General features: G+C 39.5%; 1 pseudogene; it reads right to left on the reverse strand.

Moving 5' to 3' along the window:
* Window positions 1-4,188: 4,188 nt before the first annotated feature.
* On the reverse strand, window positions 4,189-4,305 carry LOC137039360 (5S ribosomal RNA; annotated as a pseudogene).
* Between the last annotated feature and the right edge of the window lie 5,052 nt (window positions 4,306-9,357).

Raw genomic sequence — 9,357 nt, forward strand, 5'->3', positions numbered from 1 at the left:
TGAGTTTATTTGGTAACACTTTACAATAAGGTTCATTACATAAGTTAACCATTAATTAACAGGAACTAATGATGAACTGCACTTTAAAGCATTTATTTATCTATAATAATGTTAATTTCAAAATGTACTAATGGATTATTAAAATCTTGTTGAAATTAGTTAATGCACTGTGAACTAACATGAACAAACCATGAACAGCTGAACTGAGGTGTTTACTTCATGTTAACTAATGCATGTTAGCTAACACAACCTTATAGTAAAGTGTTACCGTTTATTTCTTCTGCTGAACACAGAAGATATTTTGAAGAATCTTTGTAACAAAGCAGACAGAGCAACCATTGACTACCATAGTATATTTTCCCCCTACCTATCTCTTTGTTACTTCAAAATATTTTCTTTTGTGTTCAACAGAAGAAAGAAACTCGTACTGAGTAAACGATGACAGAATTTTCATTTTTGGGTGAACAATCCCTTTAAGACTATATGACCACCTCATCATCAAAGTTAATATGATTTTATAATGAATACGATAATGGTTTCAACACTATTCTTGATGCCTGGAAATGTGACGTGAATGATTAATTCGCATACTTGTATAATTTCTTCCATTCAAACATATTGTGTGCAAAATGCATCTGCACAAACATGTGGCACGTCAGGCCACGGCCGCTGGCAGGACAATAAACAAATCAGCATAATGCATGTTTCCTTTTCATTTCCCTTTCATAGGCGTACTGTAGATTACAGTAAAAGCTCAGACACATGCTCGGAATCAGCAAGGGAATCAGCTTTTCCTGGAAGCGCCCACACTCATTGTCTTTTTTTCGGTTATCGTTTGCTGGGGAGAGTGGTGGTATGATTATTTAAGGGATGGAACGGAGGCTATATGTTTCCTGTTTTATCATGTCCTTACTGACAGCTTCTCTCTGCTTCTGGGTTGAGCAGAGAGCAACAACTGTTTGTGAGCTGAAATTGAAAACATGTAGCAGAGGATCTGATTGTGTTGTTTACTGACAGCACTGGATGAATACAAACGGTAGAGGAAAGCACGATTGTGATGTCGGAGAGTGCATCCGTCATGGCAACCAAAAGCAGATCTTTTTTTCTTTTTTTACTTCAACATCCTTTTTTCCTCCTGAGAAAATTACTTGCATTTTTAGTATCCCTAGAGAGCTTTGAGTCATTGAATTTGTTTTGGTCTACACTTACAGTAATTTATTTGAGACAAAAATTGCTGGACAGGATATTTATTTGACTTTTATTTATCCAGTGAAGTACTTACAGGACATCATCTCTAGTGCAAAATTACACAGACATGACAAGAAAGTGATTATGCCAAGACAAGAAAATGATGTAGTTTGGCAGAACTCGTAATGCACTTCTCCAAGCATTTAAAAATGGCATTGCAATTCTGTCCGCTTGACAGACTGGGGAAGCAGTCCACAACTCTCTCTCTCTCGTGGCCTGCTTTGACTTATCTAGGATTGCTGAGACAGAAATAATCAGCACAAGCTCAAATCACAGCGCAGACACACAAACATTTAAAGGTGCCAACATGAGAGATCGCCATCAGTTCAGCCATTTTTGATTCAGAGATTTCTTTGTACCAACATATAATCTAAAAAGGTTATTTAGCAAAACATGGAAAAAAGACATTCCATTACCGGTTTTGATCATTTGATACAATTTTTTTATTTAACAGGGTTTTTTTTTTTGTTTCTCCTTACTTAAACCCTTACCTGTCACAATCCCCCAACCTCCCATTTTGGCAAGTGGGGCATAAATTACATACCTAAAATAAAAATGTTACACACAGCCAACATATATCTAGAAAGCCAACACTTGAGTTCAAGACTCAGAATTACTTAGACTGTTATTAACGTGGATATGTATAGGCTAAAAACTAACACACACACACACACACACACACACACACACACACACACACACACACACACACACACACACACACACACACACACACACACACACACACACACACACACACACACACACACACAGAGAGAGAGAGAGAGAGAGAGAGAGAGAGAAAGCATATTGTTTTCATTTTATGAAGTATATTGTAATACCATGTCATGTGAGTTTTTAGAGAAGGCTGTTTAATCATTATGTTATTGCCCTCTAAAAACACAAACTTGCAGTCTTCTAACTAGTCATTTCACTGCACGATTCATGCTCTATTGTTTTCACTCAATAAACCTGTCACACATCTGACTTAATCTTTATTAATCTTTTATAGTAATTTTTTTTGTTATATTCAGCCATTATAGAATATTCTGGCATTCTGGATTGCCAATCAACACCACATTCATTGCACTTTCATCCCACATCCCAAACAAACAAACAAACAAACAAACAAACAAATTATTATATTATTGGGACTTTATGTGAAATTGATGGTAAAATAGACTATAGCTCCTGGTGTGACAGGTGCATTTTAAGCCACGATTAGCATCAAGCTACATAACACAATATAAAATATTAATAATACACTTTAATTCAAAACTCAGTTTAAACAACCAGCAAGTTTTTGTATTTACTTCCGATCGTGATCTAATGGGGATTTTAGTCATATAATGATGTTGACATTATATTTAGCATTTTGCATGCAGCAAATCGCTACACCTGCTTAGCATGTATACTGGAAACATTAGTTCATATGAAAATACACCAAATCGCATTGAAATCACACACAAACCATATGCCATCGTAATCGTGTCCTTATTAGCTTCTTGTTTCATGCTATGTTTATCACGGAGATGAGAAAGAGGAAGTGTACAGAACAGTGTGACCAGAAGGGGCAGGGAATATGCTCTAGAGTCTATAATATCGAAGCTAGATCCATAATCTTTCTACTGATACTCAGTCTGTCCAGATGAAGAAATTGTGTGATGTTTTAAACTACAATAATCTAATTGAAATTATATTTTTTTAAATCAAATTTTACAGTACTTATTATAAACAACTTATCTGTATATATATATATATATATATATATATATATATATATATATATATATTTTTTTTTTTTATGTGCTCTTATAATCTTTAATATAAAAATATCTTCCCTTCCCTCTTGCAGTGAAATCTCGTCTCTTCTCTGATGATGTGTTTACATGGTGCAAGGGCAGAACAACCTGTCACTCACACGACATCAACAAACAATCTCAAGTTCCACAGTTTCACTCTAGCCGCGTTTCCCCCGCAGGAACTTTCCCTATGAAATAGGGACTTTAGGTTGGTATTCTGTGTGTTTCGACCGCAGGGACCAGGGACTAAATGACGATCCGGGTAAAATGTTCCCCCTCAAAAAGTCCCTGCTCAAAGTTCAGGACATTTGAGGTGGATTTGGGCACGAATATGCTGATGGGTTACATTTATGCAGCATTTTACTTCACCATTTTTAAAAGTCTGTTGCAGTGAAATCTAGCGAGAACTGGAAAGCCACACTGTCCTACAGTACGTCATTGGACTAATCTTCATGGTACTTTAGACCGTATGGAACCACAGACAGCAGGTCTGGGAGAAAAAAAATTCCTGGGACAAATTGTTCCGGTTCATTTCGGTGGAAATGAGGCTTCTGTTATACTGTATCACACAAGACTATTGCAATTTATGTTTCATGCCGTCTTTAATAAAAGTACAAAAATTCTGTCTCTATATAAAATATATGTATGAAATATAATACAAATAAAATACTTATGAATGAATGAGGCATTTATATAGCGCTTTCATATGTACTACTGTACACCCAAAGCGCTTCACACATGTCAGGGGTCGCTCCTCAACCACCACCAGTGTGCAGCATCCACTTGGATGATGCGACGGCAGCCACAGTACAACGGCGCCAGAGCGCTCACCACACACCAGCGAAAGGTGGAGAGGAGAGAGGGTGATAGAGCCAATTCAGTGAATGGGGATTATTAGGAGGCAATGGTAAGGGGCAATCAAGGGAATTTGGCCAGGACACCGGGGTTACACCCCTACTCTTTTTACAAAGAAGTGCCATGGGATTTTTAATGACCACAGAGAGTCAGGACCTCGGTTTAACGTCTCACCTGAAGGACGGTGCTCTTTGACAGTATAGTGTCCCCATCACTATACTGGGGTGTTAGGACCCACACAGACCACAGGGCGAGCACCCCCTGCTGGCCTCACTAACACCTCTACCAGCAGCTACCTGGTTTTCCCAGTTGGTCTCCCATCCAGGTACTGACCAGGCTCAGCCCTGCTTAGCTTCAGTGAGAAACCAGTCTTGGGCTACAGGGTGATATTGCTGCTGGTCTTATACCAACAATACCAACAAAGCATATTTATAATATTATATTTAAAATAGTGTTGCAAATGTACTACTTTTATTAAGATTCAACATTTTAAAGAAGAGATGTTGCCCCTTAGTAATAATAATTTTAAATGTATTTCAGTATTTACACATTTTCCACTGTAAACAATGTTTATAAAATTACAAAGGTCTGTCATGAAACTCTATATGGCACAGCTGATTGCTTCCTGCTGTATCAGCCAATGAGCTTGCTACTCCCCTTCAAATCAGAATTTTCTGTAGCAGTGCAGCTTTCAGAAACCTTTCACCTTCCAGCTCTACCTGTATAAATCTCCTATGGGTGATTCATGATGTATGCTTAATTTACAGCAGAAGCATGTCATGTATTAGCTGTAGCAAGTCCTGAACTTGCTCTGCAGTGACCAACAGCAGCAGCAGCATAGCGGATCTATTCCAAACATGTCAACATTGTCATATCCGTTACCATGCCAAACACTCCAAGAGCTGTCATGACAGAAATGCATTAATAATAAATAAATGTATTCATTATTGATCCAAAAGACTAGGCTACTTCGTCATATTTTGAACCAAGAACACAGCATCCGCCCAATGCCTAAACATTTCAAAATCTGACAAGCAATCCAGGTCAAGGAACTAAGATGTTCTTTAAGAACCCTGGAAAAACGCTGGATAAACATGGTTAAGATTTCACCACTCATAAAAACCCCACACAGTACGCAGTAGCCAGGAAACTGGCCTCTCCATATTTTCTTAGGCAGCTCTCTGCCCCCCCCCCCCCCCGCCCCCCCACCCAATTCTGTCTCAAACACACACACACACACACACACACACACACACACACACACACACACACACACACACACACACACACACACACACACACACACACACACACACATTTAAAACAGAAGATGATATACTACATCTAATTGCATGTCAGTACATTGTGATTGGAAAATTTATGACAATAAATGTTCGACTGCTTTGGTCAGATTAAGTGCTATTGCAAACCATATTATTACATGGTCAGACAATATATGATTTGCACCGACTTCAGTACGGAGTACCTTTTTTCCCTGTGGGAAATTCTGGATCCCTGTTGTGAGTGTGCTATGTATTAGCATCTCTTGGACAAAGATAAGCCGATTTGCGGTGAATGTGAATGAGCCGCTGCCTGACAACGATGCCCTGGTTGTTATTTCCATAATATTATGATTGCTTTTGTTCAAACCTAGACTTCCAGGTCTCAGTATATTAAACCACCACAATCTTTAACCAGCAGTAATTTTGGAGCTCTTTGTACAGTTGCATCATGAATAGATGCAGTTAGGCAGTCTATTCAGACTGTAACAGTGAGAGACCCCAGTAACAGATGAAGCCGTAGCAGGGGTCCCCCACAGATCATCATACAATTACAAACATAATCTCTGATCTAAAAAGAAAGCACTGTTGCATTATGGGAAGCCTTTGTTTGCAAGCTCTTTGATGCGATTGTTCAGTGTCTTCCGAGGTTATGAACACAGAAATGTGCACAGAAACGCTTTTTCCACTCTCTCTCTCTCCTATATACATACACTAACAAGCCTGTTAAACCTTCCAACATCAAACAAACAAAGCTAAACAATTCCAGCCACGGTTTCCGATATTCCCTGCACTCTAAAAAATGCTGGGTTAAAAACAACCCAAGTTGGGTTGAAACTGCACCGACCCAACAATTGGGTTGTTTTAACCCAATGGTTGAGTTGTTCTTACACAGCAATTGGGTTGTCTTAAGCAACATTTAACACAACCACTGGGTTAAAACAACTCAACCATTGGGTTAAAACAACTCAACCATTGGGTTAAAACAACCCAATTGTTGGGTCGGTGCAGTTTCAACCCAACTTGGGTTGTTTTTAACCCAGCATTTTTTAGAGTGTGGAAGCAGCAACCCTTTCAAATTCGATCTGTGAGAAATTCCATCATAATCTCGCAGAAAGCGAACAACCATCCGTCTGTCGCCTTCCCATCTTATCATCATCTGAATCTCTCCACTTCCCCCCTCTCACTTTCACTCTTTCTCTCCATCGCTCTCATACTGATTCATGAGATAGCCTGACAGTCTTTGTCTACGTGTGAGCACACGCCAGGAAAGCACATAGTTCAACCAGTCGTAAACGGAGTCGCTCTCCTTTATTGTTTTTGTAGTTTGCTACACTTTGCTGTCAAAACTACACAAGATCTTCATGTTTTGGCATGAAAATTGAGAAATCGTAAACCTTTTTTTCCCCCTCCACAGGTTATTACACTTAACTGAGAGCCTCATGTTTCTTCTAGTGACCCCTAAACGACACTTGCAACCCCCTTCTGTGAGGGCCGCTTTGCCCCCTACTGTCCTAGGAAATCCAGAATGCCGGAAACCACAACAATACCTCAATATTGAATACAACACTGTGTTATATTGTTTTGGGTTAGGGAGACGGTTTAAAATTTTAGCTGAAGGTCACCAATGACTGCAGTATCGTATCATGTCCGGCTACAAAAACAGACACTGTCGATCTGTCAGGATGAGCAGCATGGTCTGTACTAGGTTGTTTTCTTTTTAATTTCTTCATAACCCTCTCACTGGGAACTTTCCCTTTTGTTTGACTTTGTCTTGAGTTACTGCGAGTAGCACAATGGCCGTTTCTCTTTCTCTTCTCACTAACTCTTGCAATATAACGAGTGGGCAATAGAGGGCGTCATTTTAAAAATCAACATGTTAGAAATTCATTATATTATAATGGACTCAGCTGGTAAGGAACCAAAAAGAGAAGAAAATTTGCAAACAAGCCCTTCAAATATAAATGAAGACATTTGGTCTTGACTCTTGACTTAATCATGATTCATGAGCTCATTTGGGGGCGAGCTGTGAAATGTCAAGGTGTCAGTTCTCGGCTTCGGAAACACAAAAACACACGTCTTGAGGAACCTCGAGGTGAAAGACATTACCCACTCCATCATAAAAGCAGCTTGACGGCATATGAGAGCGCAGACTGGTCTGTCAGCGTGTTTGTTTGGTTGAACGTCCAATTGAAGGGTTCAGTCTGACGATGAGGTGAATAAATGCAGATACGAACTATGACAGCGCTGTGACCATAAAAACATACACGCTCTTAGGCTTATGCTTCCCAAGGCATCCATTAAAGAAACAACCAGAACATTAACTTTTAACTGTTTTATTTCCACTATCCGAGTGCGCTTCAAGTTCTGGAGCAGATCCAGGAATATCCGCGCACTCACCAGCCAAGAATGTGAAAATCACCCTCAGACCCCGAGCTCTTCCCAGGCGTCGTTTCAACAGGTAAATGCATCTGCAGGTGGCCACAGGTGATACAGGAGACACGTACGAAGGGAAAAGCTCTCAATAACAGAACACACAATGAGAGAAGGCAGATGTGGGCTCAAATTGACATACACCATGAGAGTAACAGTCAAATAAACCCGCTAAACGGCACATGCAGTCAATGATCCGTAGAATAACACTATTAAACGGGATTATCTATCATTCAGACTGAAAACTGATTCTCACTGAAGAGAATTCTTACTGTAACTAGAGCACGTGGGGTAAAATGCGAGGAATCAGATACATAATTTAATCGTTCATCAACGCTTGTGATTGAAACGTGCCGCTTTGAAACATACTGATACTGCACATCATCAAGGCCTGGTTGAGCAGGCTCGGACTCACATAAACAAATATAAGCTTGTAATCAGTGTGGTGTAATCACTGAGCCGACAGAAAATATACAGTAGGTAAGAGCAAGTACGCCGGCGTTGGAGCCCCATACAAGACCTGTGGAGAGTCTGGAGAATGAGACGTGATGGAAACACAAAGGGGCTCTTGTGTCGACCCTTTCTGCTGTCACCAGCGGAGCTCGTTCTGAAGGATCCGTATGATTAATTGCCCACTACTTGACACTGTCACTCGGCCGTCCACTCGGACAATAACATGGGTCACGGCACCAGAGCCGGCACTGCGGAAACACGACAACTGGCTTTCAGCACCGCCATTCATCCACCAGTGTTACTGGCCGCAATGACACATCCTCAAGACCTGGAATGAAAAACAAACTTAAATTATATTTTTGCAGGCATCACTTCCTACAACGTTTGGATCCATTAATCATAGCTACGCCTGCGATCCAGTACACGTCAATGCGAAAATGATTAGAGTCAATAGCCAAAACGCATTACTGTCAAATAGATGGTGACAGTGATGAATTGAGGGTAAACAGTACAATATGTCAAAAACTAAACATTTAAGCGTTAAAAGACCCCGGTGGCATTTGTTTTTGTACAGAATGCTTCACAAATTCATGAAGAATGTCAGTTTGTTCACTTTTTTTTGTGCAAAAATTTTACCTTTAGGGATATAACAGCTTGTCAGTGGGGCAGTACCCTTTAAAAAATTACAAATTTGTTCATTTTTCACCCTTAAAAGGTGCATTTTAGTATACCTTACAATATGTACCTTAAGGTACTGCTATGTGCCTTTTAGGTGTAAAAAAGGTACAACATTTTAAGGGTACTGCCCCAGACTAGTTTGTTGTAGCCCTAAAGGTTCAATTTTTGCAGTTTTTTTCAAATCTGTAAGACTTTGGTTTATCTTATATGATCTTTTTGATGAAATCAGAGAGGTTTCTATCCCTCCATTGATAACCTGTCTACCAGTTTTAAGCTCCAGAAAGGTAGTAAAGACATCATTAAAGTAATCCATGTGACTCCAGTGGTTTAACCTTCGAATTTTATGAAGTGACATGAGTGCTTTGTTTGTGGAAAAACACAATTCACCACTTTATTTACAAAATATTAATCTCTGACATGTTCACAAGAGCACAGTGTTGTAATGACGAGAGAGTAGATGTTGCATGAATGCGCAACGGAGATTCATATTTTGTAAATAAAGTGGTAAATTATGTTTTTTTAAATGTCTTAAAAGTGCGCTTAAAAGTGGTAGTTGCGTTGCTGTCAATGGAGGGACAGAAAGCTCTCCGATTTCATTAAAAAGATCT

The sequence above is a fragment of the Pseudorasbora parva genome, chromosome 13 (genome assembly GCF_024679245.1).
Source record: "Pseudorasbora parva isolate DD20220531a chromosome 13, ASM2467924v1, whole genome shotgun sequence".
NCBI lineage: Eukaryota > Metazoa > Chordata > Actinopteri > Cypriniformes > Gobionidae > Pseudorasbora > Pseudorasbora parva.